The following is a 19,265-nucleotide window of genomic DNA, read 5'->3' as shown; positions in this document are numbered from 1 at the left end:
CCACCTTCTGCACACCATAAATATCTTTGGCCCATACTCCCAGAGAGATAAAGTATAGGGAAGCTTCCAGTGGAAGAGGTTTGATATAGAATTCTGGTGGTGGGAATTATATGAATTGTACCCCCCTTATCCTACAATCTTGTAATTATTATTAAATAACTAATAAAAATATGGCAAATTATTTTTTAAAAAGTGTTGAAAATAGAGCAAAGAATATTGAAAGGAGTCGTTCAGTAGCAGGGGAATCATTGGCAAATGCTAGAAGAAGAAGGGGAATCATTTCACAGGTGGTGAAGCAGGTCTGCAAGTATCTGTCTTTCTCTCCTCTCTCCATTTCTCTCTGTCCTATCTAGCAATGTTGATATCAACAACAATAATAACTACAACAATAAAACAACAAGAAAAGGAATAAAAAATTGAAAATAGTGGTTAGGGGTAGATAGTATAATGCTTATGCAAAGGCTGTCATTCTTCAGGCTCCAAAATCACAGATTCAATCCCCTGCACAATCAATCAAAGCCAAGTAGTACTCTGGAAAAAAAGAAGAAAATAAAGAAAGAAAACTCAAATATATAAATATATTTAATCAAATTTTAAAATTATGGAATTCATAAATATAAAAAGTAAGAGATTGCCACTGACTCTCAAAGATATAGATAAGATCCCACTATACCAATTATTATAAAACAATTTTAATATTATCATATCTACATACTCAATAAAGTTAAATCCCAGAAATTTTTAGTTTAATTACATAATCTAAAATGAACAAATTATTCTAATGCAATTTAAACTTCCCTGATAATAAAGCTTCCAAAGGTATTTTTTTATATTTTATTTTTATTTATTCCCTTTTGTGGCCCTTGTTGTTTTATTGTTGTAGTTATTATTGTTGTTGTCATTGTTGGATAGGACAGAGAGAAATGAAGAGAGGAGGGGAAGACAGAGAGGAGGAGAGTAAGATAGACACCTGCAGACCTGCTTCACCGCCTGTGAAGAGAGTCCCCTGCAGGTGGGGAGCTGGGGTTCGAACCGGGATCCTTATGCTGGTCCTTGTGCTTTGCGCCACCTGCGCTTAACCCGCTGCGCTACAGACCGACTCCCTTCCAAAGGTATTTTATGAAATCAGTGTTACACTAGTCTATATTTTGAATGGAACAGAATTAAAAGAAATAATATTTAAATAAAGTTATAACCTTGATTCTGAACACCAACAAATGTGTTTATGTAATATTTTAATATTTATATTCAGTTTGCATAAAAGACTTTTCAAGGCAATGATGGCAAAATAGAAATAACTAAAGAATCACTATTACTATAAGAATGGCAAATGATTACAAATGTGACTAGAGAGAAAATATAAAATGTAATCCTATTTATTGGTAAAGTCAGATAATCTTATTGGAAATATATATAATATGTATACACTTATTTTTAAAAGTATAATTTATAATAGTTAATAATCTCAAGTATTCACATAATGAATACTACCAAGAGCAAAAAGTAAAATGAATTACCCTAGGTCTTAAAGCAGAAAATTCTTTGGCTGAACAAATATGCTCACTTTTAAAAAAAATTGTATCAAGGTGAGACATACATAGAATGCATACAAATGCAATATTCTAAATGTATTAATGGGACAAATAGTAAATATATATTTGAGCATATGTTAGAAATAAATGAACAGAAAGATGAATATAGGATGATCTCACTCATAGAAGTTGAAAAACAAGATCAGAAAGGGAAACACTAAGCAGAACTTGGACTGGAGTTGATTTACTGCATCAGGGTAAAAGTCTCTGGGGTGGAGGGTAGAGTTCAGGTCCTTAAACATGATGGAAGAGGAAAACCTAGTGGGGGTTGAATTGTTATGTGGAAAACTGGGAAATTTTATGATGTACAAACTATTGTATCTTACTGTTGACTGTAAACAATTGATCCCTTAATAAAGAAATTAAAAAAGAAAGAAAGAAAGAAAGAAATAGAGGTGGTTTTCTAAGAAATTTAACTGGAAAAGAACATGAACAATTTGATTTTAATTGTATAAACTTGAAAATAATAAGGAAATAATAAGTCTGTGCACTTTAACCTATGTTTTGCTATACAAAGCTACATTCTTGGGTGTCTCAGCAGTGGTGTGCCCAGTTAGGTGCACATACCACAGCTACATTCATCTTGCAAAAGTTGCAACAATGCTATATTTAAAACAAATATACTTCTCTTTTTGTTTGTTTGTTTTTTTGCCTCCAGGGTTATTGCTGGGGCTTGGTGCCTGCATTACAAATCCACTGCTCCTGGAGGTAAATTATCCCATTTTGTTGCCATTGTTGTTGTTGTTGGATAGGACAGAGAGGAATGGAGAGAGGAGGGGAAGACAGAGAGCAAGGGGCATGGGGGAGAAACACACCTGCAGACCTGCTTCATTACTTGCAAAGCAACCTTCTTTCAGGTGGGGAGCCATACTCCAATGGGACCTTCCAGCTGGTCTTTGCACTTTGCGTTATGTATGCTTAACCCGCTGCGCTACTGTCCGGCCACCAATAAATACACTTCTTAACTTATTTCCTCAGCAACTATCTTTATTATTGGAAAATGTGCATTCAGAATTTTCTCTTTAAATTTCTGCATTTGAATTATCAGGAATAAATATATTTGGGGGATATTTGAAGTATTCATATTTAGTGTGTATTATACAAGCTTATTTAATAATATGTATCCTGTAAAATATGAAATTAAGACTTTTAATGGTGACTTCACTGTTTTCAGCCAAACTTGGATGGACCTTGAAAAATTCATGTTAAGTGAAATAAGTCTGAAAGAGAAGGATGAATATGGTATGATCTCACTCTCAGGCAGAAGCTGAAAAACAAGATCAGAAGAGCAAACACAAGTAGAACCTGAACTGGAATTGGTGTATTGCACCAAAGTAACAGACTCTGGGGTGGGTGGTGGCTAGAATACAGATCCTTCAGAGGATCTAGTGGGGGTTGTATTGTTATATGGAAAACGGAGACATTTATGCATGTACAAACTATTGTATTTACTGTTGAATGTAAAACATTAATTCCGCAATAAAGAAATTTAATAAATAAATAAATAAATCTTTTTGAAAGACATGTATTATATATATATGATAAAAAATAAAGACTTTTAAATAAAAGATCAAAATTTCTATCTCATGATTTCAAGGTATGATATAAAATTTCACAGTAAAATGTATCCTTTATTCACTTCTAAAATTGTTTGTAATAATCATGTAACTCAGATAATCCTTGTTTATTTAAACTATACTATGAATCATTACCCTTAATTCCTACAGATGTAAAGTCTTAGTTTATATCTTTAACCTCTGTATCCTGTTATAATACGCAGGTATTTTATATATGCATATGTAGCCTAGTCCAGATTATGATTTTAGGTCCATATTGTCATCTTCTCCTATGGCCTCCTCTGTTCTACTTTAATCTAATAAGAAAAAATACTTTGTAGGGAGTCAGGCATTAGCGCAGTGGGTTACACGCAGGTGGCACAAAGTGCAAGGCCTGGTGAAAGGATCCTGGTTTTGCTTCCCGCCACAAGCAGTGAAGCAGGTCTGCAGGTGTCTATCTTTCTCTCCCCCCTCTGTCTTCCCCTCCTCTCTCCATTTCTCTCTGTCCTATCCAACAATGATGACATCAATAAGAACAACAATAATAACTACAACAAGGACAACAAAAGGGAATAAGTAAATATAAAAAGAGATAATAGGATGAAACACCTTTTTAAAAAAAGAAAAAGATACCTTGCAATATAACTAGTAAAGAAGGTGCAAAGTCTTTACAGTGAGATTATAGGGCATTGTTAAAAGAGGGAGGCACAAAGAAATGGAAGAGCATTCTGTATTCATGTATAAATATTGCTGAACTGATTGACCAGCCCAAAGCAATCTATAGATTCAAAATTTATCAAAATCTGAGTGATATTCTTCAGGGAAATTGAAGAAATAATCGTAAAATTTGTGTGATTCTAAAAATAACCAAAGCAGCTCTGAGAGAAGTTGAAAGAAAAATAATACTCCTCCACTCTAATTATACTACAAAGAAAGGGTAGATAAAATAATATGACAATGAAACAAGCACAAACACTTTGAAAGGAAATAGAGAATCTGGAAATATAGCCACATAGCTAATATAAGATAAACCTGTCAAAATCACTTAGTGGGGAAGCAAAAAGCCTCTCCAACATATGATGTTGGGCAACAGCTACAATTAGTAAAATGAAACTAGGTGCTGGGTGGTAGCACATCTGTTTCTGTTCACAAGTTAAAGGGCATAAGGATCTGGGTTTAAGCCCCTAGTCCCCACCTGCAGGGGAGAAGCTTCACTAGCCATGGCTGAAGCAGTAGTGCAGATATCTCTCTCCTCTCTCTCTCTCTCTCTCTCTCGATCCCTTCCGATCTCCCTCAGTGTCTCTTGGTCCTATCAAGTAGTAAGTTAATTAAGTAAAAAAAAATAAAAAATAAAGTGTCTTTAAAAAACAAGAAAACCTAGATGATCATTCATATACCAAAATTGACTCAAAAGTGATTTAATATATACACGAGACCTAGAATTATAAACTATATAGAAGAAAGCATAGGTGAAACACTTAGGGACATTAATATTAAAGATGTATCTGAAGGCCTAACCCTATTGGTAAGAGAAACTCAAGAGAGAATAAATAAATGGAAATGCATCAGATCAAAAGCTTCTACACATCAATAGAAATTTTCACAAGGATAAAAAGGCAACATAGTAATTAGAGGAGATTCCTACATCATGCATCTAACAATTGAAAATATATAAAGAAGTTCACAGTGAAAAAGCTAAGTAACTCAATATTTGTAAAAATTATGGAAAACCAATTCTCTAAATAAGAATATTGTTATTAAAAAGGCATTCTATGCCTGAGGATCTGAGGTTCAATCCCTAGCACCACCACAAGCCAGAGCTGAATAGTGCTCTAGTGTTTTTTTTTATCTGTACTTTCCTCTCTCTCAGTAAGTAAATAAATAATTTAAAATTGTTAAAGAAAACAACAAAGACATGCAGACAGTCTATAGGCCTATGAAAAAACACTCCACATCAAGAATCACTAGAGAAATGAAAATTAGAACCATAATGATAATAATAATAAGACCGCACACCTATAAGAATGATCCATATGTAATGTGATGATAACATTAACTATCGATTGTCTTTTTGAACCCTAAGACAGCAGGAACCTCACATCTCCACTATAGAGCCCCTACTTCCCCAGTCCTGGAACCATTGGATAGGGCCCACTTTCCCGTATGCCTCTCCCAATCCATATCAAATAATATTGCATCAGCCCATGACAACCTAGCCAACGCAACGATTGCCACCTCAACATGCTTCACTTCAGACTGTGTCCAGAGACTTCACGTGTGGAATGACAACCCTTCAGTTTCATTACTCGGGTGAGACCTTTCCTTTCATAGTACACTCTAATTTCATCTCAAGTGGTTCACTTTCTAACAAAGTCCCAAAACCTAGATATACACCAGTTTCTGTGAGAGAGAGCATATGTTCACACGTATCCATAAACTACTGCAAAATATATACCTGAAAGCAGAAGTACACTAGAGTTTGCAGTGAGTACCTCCCTAACACTTACTCTCCACTATTCCAAGCTTTGGGTCCATGATTGCTCAACAATTTGGCTTCGTATGTTAACTCTCTTTTCAGTCACCAGGTTCCAGATGTCATCAGGATGCTGGCCAGGCTTCCCTGGATTGAAGACCCCACCAATGTGTCCTGGAGCTCAGCTTCCCCAGAAACACACCCTACTAGGGAAAGAGAGAGGCAGACTGGGAGTATGGACCGACCAGTCAATGCCCATGTTCAGCGGGGAAGCAATTACAGAAGCCAGACCTTCTACCTTCTACAATCCACAATGGCCCTGAGTCCATGCTCCAAGAGGGATAGATAGTGGGAAAGCTATCAGGGGAGGGGGTAGGATATGGAGATTGGGTGGCGGGAATTGTGTGGAGTTGTACCCCTCCTACCCTATGGTTTTGTTAATTAATCCTTTCTTAAATAAAAAAAAAAAAAGAATTATCCATATGATCAAAACAGAGAACATCTTCACTTAACAGTTACTGTTTTCTAATAAAAATGGTAAAACCTTATGCTTCAGCAATACCAATCACAGACATATATCAAAGAACATGAAAACAGTGCTCACATTGCATTGTTTCACAATGGCCAATGCATTGAAGCACTCTAAATGCCCCAAAGACAAATGACTGTATAAAAAGTGATGAGATATGTAACAAATGGAACACTACCCTATAATTTTAAAACATGATGTTGTATGGTTAAGGAAAAAGTGGATGAAACTGGAGGAGAGTCTGCTAATTGAAATATGAAATGAAAACAGCTACTGGATTATTTCGGTTATGTATGAAATATAGTCAATTAAATTAAATAAATTTGTAGAAAGATAGTAACTTAACTGTCTCTCAGAATTTGGTGGTGGGTGCAATGACTTACACACAGAAACAAGTGTGAAAATACTTCCCTGAAAAACTAATGATTTAGTAAACAACTACTAAATAACTAATAAACTAAGAACTAAAAATACAAATTATTCCCAAATAACTTGAAATTCCTGAACCTCTCTTTACATCGTATGAATTTTGAAAAATAATAATTTTGGGTAATGCTAACTTTTCACTTTCTCAATGTCTTTGTCTATACAACTGAATTTGTCTAAGAATTCCCTGAGTAACCTCAATTTCAACTGAAGAACATGTTCACTGTGCTTATAGGTTATTAAGTAATTGTGCTTTTTTTTCTCCATTTGTTAGAAGGTTCTCAGCTTCTAAATTATTATGTTTATATAAAACTATTAACATCCTATATTTTTCTCTGGCACTGACTCAATGACTTTTCTCCCTTATGCTGAAAAAAAATTAAAAGACCATATAAAAAATCTGCAAGCTGTCAAATTCCATGTACATGCATTTACACTCACATATTCTACCTCTCTTGCGATGTTCAAATATCCCTTGTCTCCAGGGTCAACACTTTTTAAAAAAATTAATTTATCCCTACATATTTTGGTTAGTCCCAGGCAAATTAATTGAGCAAAGCTTTAATCTTCTTTTCCTCCTATTTTTTAAATTTATTTAAGAAAGGAGACATTAACATAATCATAAGACCCCATCCATAAATGAGCAGAGGATGTAAACAGAATATTCATTCCAAAGAAGATCCAAAAGGCTAACAAACATATAAAAAACTGTTCCAGGTCACTGTTTGTCAGAGAAATGCAAATAAATACAACATTGAGATACCACTTAACTCCTGTGAGAATGGCATACATCAGAAAGGACAGCAGCAACAAATGCTGGAGAGTCTGTGGAGACAGAGGAACCCTTCTGCATTGCTGTTGCAAATGTAAATTGGTCCAGCCTCTGTGGAGAGCAGTCTGGAGAACTCTCACAAGGCTAGACATGGACCTTCCATATGATCCAGTAATTCCTCTCCTGGGGTTATACTCCAAGGACTCCATAACACCCAACCAAAAAGATGTGTGTACTCCTGTGTTCATAGCAGCACAATTCATAATAGCTAAAACCTGGAAGCAACCCAGGTGCCCAACAACAGATGAGTGGCTGAGAAAGCTGTGGTATATAACACAATGGAATACTATGCAGCTACTAAGAACAATGAACTCTACTTCTCTAACCCATCTTGGATAGAGCTAGAAGGAATTATGTTAAATGAGCTAAGTCAGAAAGATAAAGATGAGTATGGGATGATCCCGCTCATCAACAGAAGTTGAGAAAGAAGATCTGAAAGGGAAACTAAAAGCAGGATCTGACTAAATTGAAAGTAGGGCACCAAAGTAAAAACCCTGTGGTGAGGGGGAGGGTGGACATGCTGCTTCCTGGGCTAGTGTGGGGCAGGGGGTGGGGTAGGATGGGACACAATCTTTTGGTGATTCGAATGGTGTTTATGTATACACCTATTAAATTGTAGTCATATAAATCACTATTTAATTAATAAGAGGGGGGGAAATTGATTGTATGTCTAACAAAGGGACTTTTCAAAGTTAACCCAATCACCAAATAATGTGATGATAACATTAGCTATCCATTGTCTCTTGAACCCTAAGACTGCAGGAACCTCACATTTCCACTATAGAGCCTAAACTTTCTCAAGTCTTATGACCCTAGGGTAGGGCCCACTTTCCCGTATGCTTCTCCCAATTCTTATCAAATAATATTGCATCCGCTTATTGCAACCTAATCAACACAACGAGTGCCACCCCAGCATGCTTCACTTAGACTATGTCGAGAGATTTCAGGTGTGGAACAACAACCCTTCAGCTTCATTACTCGGGTCAGCTTTACTCCTAGGTATTTTATTGATTTTGCTGCAACAGTGAGTGGGAGTGATTTCTGCATGTCTTCTTCAGGTTTAGTGTTTGCATAAAGAAATTTCACCTTTTTTTGTACATTGTTTTTGTAGCCTGACACCTTGCTATATTGCCTAATAACTTCCAGTAGTTTTCTGCTGGATTCTTTAGGTTTTTCTATGTATGCTATCATATCATCATATAGTGAGAGCTTGACTTCTTCCCTTCCAATCTGTATTCCTTTGATTTCTTTCTCTTGCCTGATTGATACGGCAAGAACTTCCAATACTATGTTGAAGAGTAATGGTGACAGTGGACAGCAACATTTAGTCCCCGATCTGAGGGGGAATACTTTCAGCTTCTGTCCTAAATATTTTGATAGGTTGTGTCTTCATTTTCATTTGTTTCCAGGAACATTTGAATTTCTTGCTTGAGTGACTCTCTGACCTAGTGGTTCTTAAGCAGTATGTTTTTTAGTTTCCAAATTCTGTGTCTTTTAATAATTTTCTATTTGTTGTTAAATGTCAGTTTTACTCCCCTGTGGTCTGAGAAGATACTTGGGATGATTTCAATGCTCTTGAATTTATTGATGCTGTCTATGTGGCCTAATATGTGGTCTATCTTTGAGTATGTGTTGTGGGGATTTGAGAAGAATTTGTATGTTGCTTCCTTTAACTGTTGTTTGTCTAAGAAGGTTTTGATATCTCCATCTAGTTTGAATGAAAGTCTAGCAGGATATATTGTCCTTAGTTGAAACCTTTTTTCATTCAGGGCTCGATAGATATCTTGCCATTCTCTTCTGGCTTTTAGAGTTTGAGTGGAGAAGTCTGCTGATAGTCTTATGGGATTTCCCCTGTATGTGACTTTTTGTTTTTCTCTTGCAGCCTTTAGGATCCTTTCTTTATTCTTACTTCTTCTCATTGTGACTATGATGTGTCTTGGTGTCTTCAGGTCTGGGTTGATTCTGTTTGGAACTCTCTGGGTCTCTTGAATCTTAATATCCTTTCTGTTGTTAAGATCTGGGAAGTTTTCTTCTATAATTTTCTCTAAAATGTTAGGTTCCCCTTCCTCTCTTTCTTCCTCTTACAGGCCAATTATAGGAATGTTACTTCTTTTGAAATCATTCCATATGTCTCTGCTGTTGTTTTCAGTGCCTTTCAATCTCTTTTTGAGCTCTTTTACCTCTTTCTTAGTTTTCTTTAGCTCATCTGTCTGGCTAATTCTGTTTTCTGCTTCTGCTAGTCTGCTTTCCCTTCCCTCAGCTTCTTTCTTCATTTCAGCTATTTCAGCTTTCAGTTCTCTAATTGCCTCAAGGTAATCGGTATTTTCCTTGAGGGTCTCAACTCTTGTTTCCCCAATACTGCCATTCCTTTCCTCCAAAGTTGTTTTCATTTCATTTCTAGCTGTTATTGTCTGAACTCAGACCAGTAGCTACTTCTCAGTTTCCATCTTGGTGCAACCTCCCTTATTATTATTTTTTTTTTTTACTGTTTCTGACATTTCATTTCTCTAGGCCAACCTTCTCAGATAGAAAGAGATATTACAGCAATGAGATTCCCTTCAGTTCTTCAGTAATCCCATGTGGCATATGTGGCTTCAATCCAATGTCACAAAATAAAATAAAATAAAATAAAATAAAATAAAATAAAATAAAAAGTAGACTATCTCACTGCCCCCACCATCTCCTATTTTCTTCTATCCTGGCCATTGTATTACATTTAAAGACACCACATTATTTCATCCATTTTAAATATAAAATCTAATAAACCCATCCTTTTCTTCCAGAAACAAACTTTTCTTGTTTGGAGCTCAAAGGAGGATGCAGGGGATTTAATTCCTTATTGTGGGAAAGAATGATAACTTTGTCAAGCATGAGCTGTATGCTGCTACCTGCTTGGAGAAATGTGGAAATTTACACTTGTGACAATTTTGTAAATAACATCTCCTCCATAAATTGATACTAAAGTTGAAAAATAATAGAGAAAATAACCTCCAGTCTTTTTCTCCGCACTTCATTGGGGGTGGCTATTGGTTTACAGTACAGATGTTGACACATAGGTGTAACCTCTCATCTCCTCATGATAGGTGTGTATACAAGCCTTCTTTTACATCATCACACCCCAGAACCTCAGCTTCTCTTTTTACCGTTTATTTTCCTCCTTTTCCAAAGTCCTTCCACTTTTGTACAAGACCCAATCCCTAGTACAAGTTTCACCTGATGTTTTCCCTTACTGTCCTTGCTTTTTAATATGCACTTTGTCTTCATGCAGCATTAGTCCTTCTCTTTATGGATTATCTTACTCAACACGGTACCTTCGAAGTTTATCGAAGATATGGCAAAGGAGATATCACTGATTTTAATAGCCTCATGCTATTCCACTGTATATATACATTATAAATGTATTTATTTATTTATTTATTTTTTTCCTCCAGGGTTATTGCTGGGCTCGATGCCTACACCATGAAGCCACCACTCCTGGAGGCCATTTTTCCCCCTTTTTGTTGCCCTTGTTGTTGTAGCCTCCTTATGGTTATTATTATTGCCATTGTTGATGTTGTTCGTTGTTGGATAGGACAGAGAGAAATGGAGAGAGGAGGGGAAGACAGAGGGGGGAGAGAAAGATAGACACCTGCAGACCTGCTTTACCACCTGCGAAGCAACTCCCATGCAGGTGGGGAGCCGAGGGCTAGAACCGGGATCCTTACGCTGGTCTCTACGCTTTGTGCCACATCTGCTTAACCCACTGTGTCACCGCCCAACCCCCCTATAACTGTATTTAATAGCTGCTCATCTGTTGCTCGATACTGGCATGCTATCCCACTGTATATATACAATATAAATGTATTTAATAGCTGCTCATCCGTTGTTCAATATTGGATTGCTTCTAGGTTTGGGCTTTTACAAATTATGCTGCTATAAATGAAGATGTTGCATAGGTGTCTTCAGATAGGCATTTTTTGTTTCCTTCAGATATATCCCCAGGAGAAGAATTGCCAGGTCACTTGTTAAATCCTTTTCTAACATTCTGATGAGTCTCTAAATATTTTCTACAGGGGTTGGACTAATTTACATTCCACCAGTAGTGTAGAAGTTGTTTTCCTCTCCAGCCTCTCTAGCAATTAGCATTTTTGTCATCTTAATATATTACATTCTCACAGGTATAAAGTGGTGTCTCACTGGTATGTTTGCACTTCTCTGATCTTCAGTGACTTTGAGCATTTTTCCATTTATCTGTTGCCCTGTGGTTGTCTTCTCTGGAGTATATTTAGCCAATGACCTCATCCTCACTTTTTTAAAAAAACAATTTTAATTTTATTTGAAAGACAGGAAGAAATTGAAGTATAATAGAGATGTGTATGTGGTGTGTGTGTGTGTATGTGGTGTGTGTGTGTGTGTGTGTGTGTGTGTGTGTGTCCTGGAGCACTGCTTCACGACTCATGAAACTTTCCCTCTGTAGTGGGGACCAGAGGCTTATACTGAGGTCATTGTGTATGGTAACATGTGCACTTAACTAGGTGCCCCACTGCCCAGCCCCTTTCATCGCCTTATTATTATTATTGTTATTATTATTATTATTATTATTATTATTAACATTGTTGAACTTGTTGAAATGGAAACATCACAATTCCTTGCCTCAAAAAATATAAGTGTAGGGAGTCGGGCGGTAGTGCAGCGGGTTAAGCGCACGTGGTGCAAAGCGCAAGGACCAGCAAAAGGATCCTAGTACAAGCCCCCTGCTCTCCACCTGCAGGGGAGTCTATTCACAAGTGGTGAAGCAGGTCTGCAGGTGTCTGTCTTTCTCTCCCCGTCTTCCCCTCCTCTCTCCATTTCTCTCTGTCCTATCCAACAACAATGACATTATCAACAACAACAATAATAACTACAACAATAAAAACAATAAAAAGGAAAATAAATACAGAAAATATTTAAAAAATAGGGGTCGGGTGGTGGCTCAGTGGGTTAAGCACATGTGGCACAGAGCGCAAGGACCAGCGTAAGGATCCAGGTTGGAGCCCCCGGCTCCCCACCATCAAGGGAGTCGCTTCACAGGCGGTGAAGCAGGTTTGCAGGTGTCTATCTTTCTCTCCCCCTCTCTGTCTTCCCCTCCTCTCTCCATTTCTCTCTGTCCTATCCAACAACGAACAACATCAACAATGGCAATAATAATAACCATAAGGAGGCTACAACAATAAGGACAACAAAAAGGGGGGAAAAATGGCCTCCAGGAGCGGTGGATTCATGGTGCAGGCACAGAGCCTAGCAATAACCCTGGAGGAAAAAAAAATTAAAAATATATATATATAAGTATAATAAAAATACCTGATATTGGAACAAAAATAGACATACTGAACAAGGAACAGAATTAAGAGTCCAAAAATATGCCCTCTATATGTACAGACATTTAATTTTTGACAATAAAACCCAAAGCATCAAATGAAGAAACGATAAGTCTATTCAACGAATAGCTTGGGAAAATTGGTTTGCAACATGCAAAAGAATAAAATTGGACCGCCACATTCTACCACAATGGATTAAATTTGAATATTAGAACACAACCATTAAACACTTAGAGGAAAACATTGGAATAACTCTTTTCTGTATAAAATTCTAAAATATCTTCAACAACTAAAATCTAAGGGCCACATGAACAAAAACAAGTATAAACCAGTGGGACTTCATCAAACTGAAAAGCTTCTGCATAGTAAAAGCAATAAGCAACAAAGCAAAGACTCCCCACAGAATGGGAGAAAAATCTTCATGTACCACATATCAGACAGAGATTTAATAACCAAAATACACAAAGTCCTGCAGTTTTTCTTAAATTCACTACACAGATCTTTACTCCTCTACAAATACAAAATTCCAGGTATTTTCTACATTAATAATTATTAAATAGCAAATTCCCAGATATGCTATTAGGAAGATTACAACTAACATTTGATATTGAAATTCTTCTGATTACAGATAACATTGATATGAAACACTCAAGCCATCTGTTTATAGCAAAATACTGTATTGTGATTTTTCCAACCACTAGCTACATCTGTTGGTTTGCTTGCTTTCCTCTTTTAGTTTAAGTATCAAATGTTGAATTGATGCAGAGCACTGTTCTGCTATGATTTCACTTATATACATATAAATTTCTAACAGATTTTATTTTGCCAGCTTTAAATTTTAATGTCCTAATTAGCAATTTATCTACTCTTATCTTCTTAAATAAAATTTGCATTTATAATCCAATACTTAACTTTGTTTTCCTTAGAAGTATAGTAGACATATCAATTTTAACATACCCAAAATTAATCTGTATCTCTTTCCTAAATCAGCTCCACCACCAGCCTTTCTCAACTTGGGAAAAGTCAATAACTCTTTCAATTAGCCTGACAGATAATAAATTAAAAGCTATCCTCACATGCTTCATTTCTAAACTAATTCTATTCTTTAATGTAAATATAAAAATATTGGCATCATTTTATTCTCATACAACTTATTGAACTATAATAATTTTGTAATATTTAAAACTATTTTAATTGATTTGATGTTTTATATCTTTAACCTAATTATCATTGGTATATAAGTGTACTCATTTAACTTTCAGCAACTCAGAACAAATCAATTTATACTAAATCTAATAAAATCATAAATTTACTTAAAATTTTGAAAAATCTGGCTTGAATAAATAATAATATGTCACAAATGAACATACAAATTCCACAATAGCTTATTTCTTCAAAAGTATTAAACAACTATGGATAATAATAATAATAAACAAAATTTAGGGGTCAGGTAGTAATGTATACATTACCAAGTGAGAACCTGCATTCAAGCCCCCACCTGCAAGGATGAAGTTTCACAATCTGTGAAGAAATGCTTCAGATACCTCTCCTTCTCTCCTCCTCGGTCTCACATTTGACATTCTGTTTCTCTCAGATCTATCAAGTTATAGGAAAAGGGAAAGAGGGAGTTGGGCTGTAGCGCAGCGGGTTAAGCGCAGGTGGCGCAAAGCCCAAGGACTGGCATAAGGATCCCGGTTGGAACCTCGGCTCCCCACCTGCAGGGGAGTCGCTTCACAGGCGGTGAAGCAGGTCTGCAGGTGTCTATCTTTCTCTCCTCCTCTCTGTCTTCCCCTCCTCTCTCCATTTCTCTCTGTCCTATCCAACAACGACAACGACAATAATAACTACAACAATAAAACAAGGTCAACAAAAGGGACTAAATAAATAAAATAAATATTCAAAAATAAATAAATAAGTAAAAAAGAAAAGGGAAAGAATACGGCCACTGGGAACAGTGAAATCATCTTGCAGGCACTGAGTCCCAGCAATAATTCAGGTCATAAATAAGGGAGCAATGATGTGTCAAAATAACTTATTTTTTAATTTATAAGAATTTAAAATATTATATTACATTATCATCCCAAGTACAATAAATGGAATTTCTTATTCTTTGTTTTGCTCATTTTTTAGGTTTCCTGTTAGCTGGTAGTTGTTGTCAAAATATCCTAAATTTATAGATGAAAAACATAGAAATACAGTCATACAATTAATAATTTGTAGACTTAGAGTCATCCAGATGGTTAGGCCCTGAGTCTATTAATTTTCCAACTGACACATGCAGTTTCACCAGCAATCTCTTAATTTTAAATTTATTCTCACCCGATTTATGATAAAATTCTTTTTAGAATCTAAGGGAAGGAATTAGTCAGGTAATTTTACTTTTTAACACTCAAAGGTAGTCAGAAGCAAGTAACTTCTCTAGATCTCCCAAATATGTCCCTAATAAAACTTTTTGATGTCTCTCTTTGAAATATCTCCATTGATTCCTACCTTATCTGGCTATTTTGTCCCTTCATTCATCCCTTCAACACGGCTGAAAGAGTGATTCATTTAAAGGATACATCATTTCACTTTGTTGTTAAAATAACTGCATTATCCATTTATTTCATTCAGATTTTATGTCGAATTTCTCACAATAGTTTATAAAATTCTATATGGACTGATTGCATAGGCTAGTTTATCTACTATTATCCCCTCTTTTCTTTTGAGTCACACTGGAATCTATTTTTGATAAAAAAAATATATTAGACACAGTACCGTGTCAGATTCCTTGCTCTTAGATTACTATAGGTGAAATATTTCCCCCTACTTAGAGAGTAAGATAACAACAACAAAATCCTTCAGGTTGCTCAGTAAGTCATTTAAAGCTACTCTATTTCTCTGCCATTTTTTTTTATCAAAATGTAATTGTTTTCTGCTATGATACATTTCTTATAAACCACAAATCGTATACATTATTTTTTTAAAAAATCTTCCTTATTAGAAATATAAGATAAATATGTGACCTAATATTGGCCATCATATTAGAGTATTAACCAGGGTTACAAGTGACAGAACATAAAAATATACACTGGAGTTTAGTCATTTATGAAATCATCATTCAGAAATGAAAAAGGGAGAGGAGAAGGAGGAGAGGAGAAGGAGAGAAAGAGAGAGAGCAGGAGAGAATGGCATTCCATTGGATCGCAGTTTGGATACTAATAGTGTGAGTATGAGTGAGGTTCTGCAAGCAGGGATATAAGTGAATGCATCACTTGATTGCAGTTTGCTTTCTCTCTGATACATTCAAGAGTTTCCGTTACAATATCCAAAGAAAAGCTAAATGGCAAAGGATTTTTTTTTTTTTTTGATAAATAGTGGAGGGAAATTTGGAGAGTAATTAAAGATGGAATCTGTCGAGATCAGCCTAACCCTCCAACGTTGCTCCGCCCACCCCAGAGGCTGGCTGGCCTACTAATTGGCAGATTCTAGACAACATTGCTTTCCCACTTCTGGACCTGACTGGTTTTTCTAGATGAACTCTGCTGTAAGCTCAAAAACAAAAACAAGGGAGTCAGGTGGTAGCCCAGCAGGTTAAGCACAGGTGGCATTAAGAACAAAGACCTACTAAGGATCCGTTGGAGCCCTAGGCTCCCCACCTGCAGAGGAGTAGCTTCACAGGCAGTGAAGCAGGTCTGCAGATGTCTATCTTTCTCTCCCCCTTTCTGTCTTCCCTTCCTCTCTCCATTTCTGTCTGTCCTATCCAATAATGATGACATGAATTACAACAACAATAAAAAACAACAAAGGACACAAAAGGGATAATAAATAAATATTTAAAAAATTTAAAAAAGAGAGTAAAGATATTTAGCACAGCATTCAACAAATTTGAAAACATCTGTTAGCATCTGAGCAAATACCTGTGACACAAAATTAACCCAATTTTCTTAGAAGTGTAACTAAAAAGCTCAAGGAAATTAATATATTGACATTATAGACACTGAAATATGACATTCTAAACACAACTCTTTTTTACTATCCATCAATGATGTAGATAGTCGATCAATTTCCTACCAATAATATAATCAAAAACATCTAGATTTTGTATTTTTTTACTATTATTATAACACATCACTCCAATGGTTCCATGGATTAGTCCTCAAACAGTGATGCATTGGAATCAGAATATTAACACTACAGTGTCCTTCTCCTTCAAGCAATATTCACTTAGATTTGAAGTCCATCCTTACTGGTATCCCCACTGGGTATAAGGCAGTAGTGATGGTCTCATTAATTGAAAATGCGTGGTGCGCTGCCCTGTCACAAATGTCAGGGAGCCTGACATGGTCATCTCCTCTGGACCTGCATTCAGACTTCAAGGAACTGGGCAGGAGGACGAGAATGGGTCGACGCATTCTCCCCCCGTTATTGCTACAAATAATTATACTGTCACAATCGATTAATAACACTTTGGCAGTGCCTGGTGGGAATGGAGAGTCAGAAGCACCCCCTCTCCCTTACACGGGGGCATATTTGAAAGTTACATTATGAAAGTGGGGAAGATGGGTCAGCATAGACGGACAAAAGAAGTCATGTTATGACTTGCCCCTCATAGAAAGAATGCAGAGATTGAGGCCTCCCTGGTACAAGTTGACGTATTGAAACAAAGAAAGATTAATAGTTAAACTGTACCAGACCTAGATGAGCAGTGGTCCACGACTAGGCAAAGATCTGTATGCCCCCCATAGAAGATTAATGATAGAAATAGCCCTCAGCAAACGTCAAAAACGATTCTGGGTATGACCTCCCCTGAGAACAGGGCGATACTAAGTATTGTACCATTCTTTACAGTAAAAGGGGAGTAACATATAGCATGCCAAAGCCACAAGACTATAATGCTTATTTCTACTTCCTTATGAGCTTGTTGTTTAGGCAACCTGAATCTAACCTGAAAAAAGTATAAAAGCTAATGCAGTTTCACTATTAAAATGAGTCCAGATTCACCCTCCAATAGAGTGTGGTGTCTATCTGTTCTCCCTCACGCAGACTCCTGGCCCACTGGGGAGGTTGCCTTCAAGACCCCTGACCCTCCTGCTGCTCATCCACTGTGGTGGTCCGCGGCAGCGTGGATGTCCTGTTCTTTCATGTCTTACTTTCTTATTTGCACTTCTCTTTATAGGTATTATTTCAGATTCCTCCCAAATTATAATCTCCTGATCTTTTGTGGGAATCTTACAATGCATATACTTATGGTGTAAAAATAAAAATTTCAGTTGAACATACACTCTCTAGAGCTTTGACTAGTTAATATCTAATTATTTTTACTTAAAACCCATATCAGGGGAGTCGGGCGGTAGCGCAGCAGCTTAAGCGCAGGTGGCAAAGTGCAAGGACCGGGTTAAGGATCCCGGTTCAAGCCCCTGGCTTTCCATCCTACAGGGGAGTTGCTTCATAGGCGCTGAAGCAGGTCTGCAGGTGTCTGTCTTACTCTCCTCCTCTCTTTCTTCCCCTCCTCTCTCCATTTCTTTCTGTCCTATCCAACAACGACAACGACAATAATAACTACAACAATAAAAGAAAAAGGGCAACAAAAAAAGGAATAAATACATATAAATTTTTTTTTAAAAAAACATATCAGTTTTTCCAACATAATGATGTGCACCTGCATGTAAGTTACCTATATAACAACTCTATTTCCTTACATTTATGTATATTACCACATAGAATAAGAAATGCAGAAATTTTCTGGTATCATCTTAGACTATGGGTGAAAGTTGGTTTAACAACGTAAATTATATTAGTTAAAAGATTCTTTCTGAAAGTATATAATACCTTTATAAAATAAAATTGAACTTTACATGCGTGAGCTTTCAGGTTATTTGAAATGGAAATTACAGTAGGTTTTATAATACAGAAGGTATTATATTGATATCATACTATTTAAGCTGTATACAAACACAATGGTGATTTGTAAACAAATTTTGTTTGAAAATCAGCTAAGCATATGATTTCTAAATGTGTTTCATCGTTAAAATCAGTACTCATTTAAAAATTATTCTACACTATCATTTTTCCATTTGACTGCTATACATATATAGAGATAAAAATTTTGATATGTAATATGTAATAAAATTTGTTCATAGATGTATAAGAACTATTGTATATAACTATTAAAATTAATCCAAAATTCCAAAATAATTTGTATTCAGTTATTTAAAATATATCATAAATGTATGTAAGAGGCAAAATATAACTAGTTAATATGCTGGTATAGCCATGTTTCTTCTCTTAAGTAATATTTGTATTTTGCAGTTATCTGTGTTCATCTTGATAACCATCACAATTATTACTAAATATATTCAGATTTAAAATTGCATTTCTGTGAAAACCCAATGTGTAAAGATTTACTAGGAAAAAAAATGTTCAAGTACTGTGAATTAAATGTGACATGTAAAATTTCTTTAGCCTGGTGTCTAGTTTCATTCAACATTGTTTTGACAATTTAAGTTGGACTCTATCATTAATTAAATTGAATTTTTATC

Source organism: Erinaceus europaeus, chromosome 2, assembly GCF_950295315.1.
Source record: "Erinaceus europaeus chromosome 2, mEriEur2.1, whole genome shotgun sequence".
In the NCBI taxonomy this organism is placed as follows: Eukaryota; Metazoa; Chordata; class Mammalia; order Eulipotyphla; family Erinaceidae; genus Erinaceus; species Erinaceus europaeus.
The sequence above is the reverse complement of the archived record's forward strand: the minus strand, read 5'-3'. Positions refer to the sequence as shown.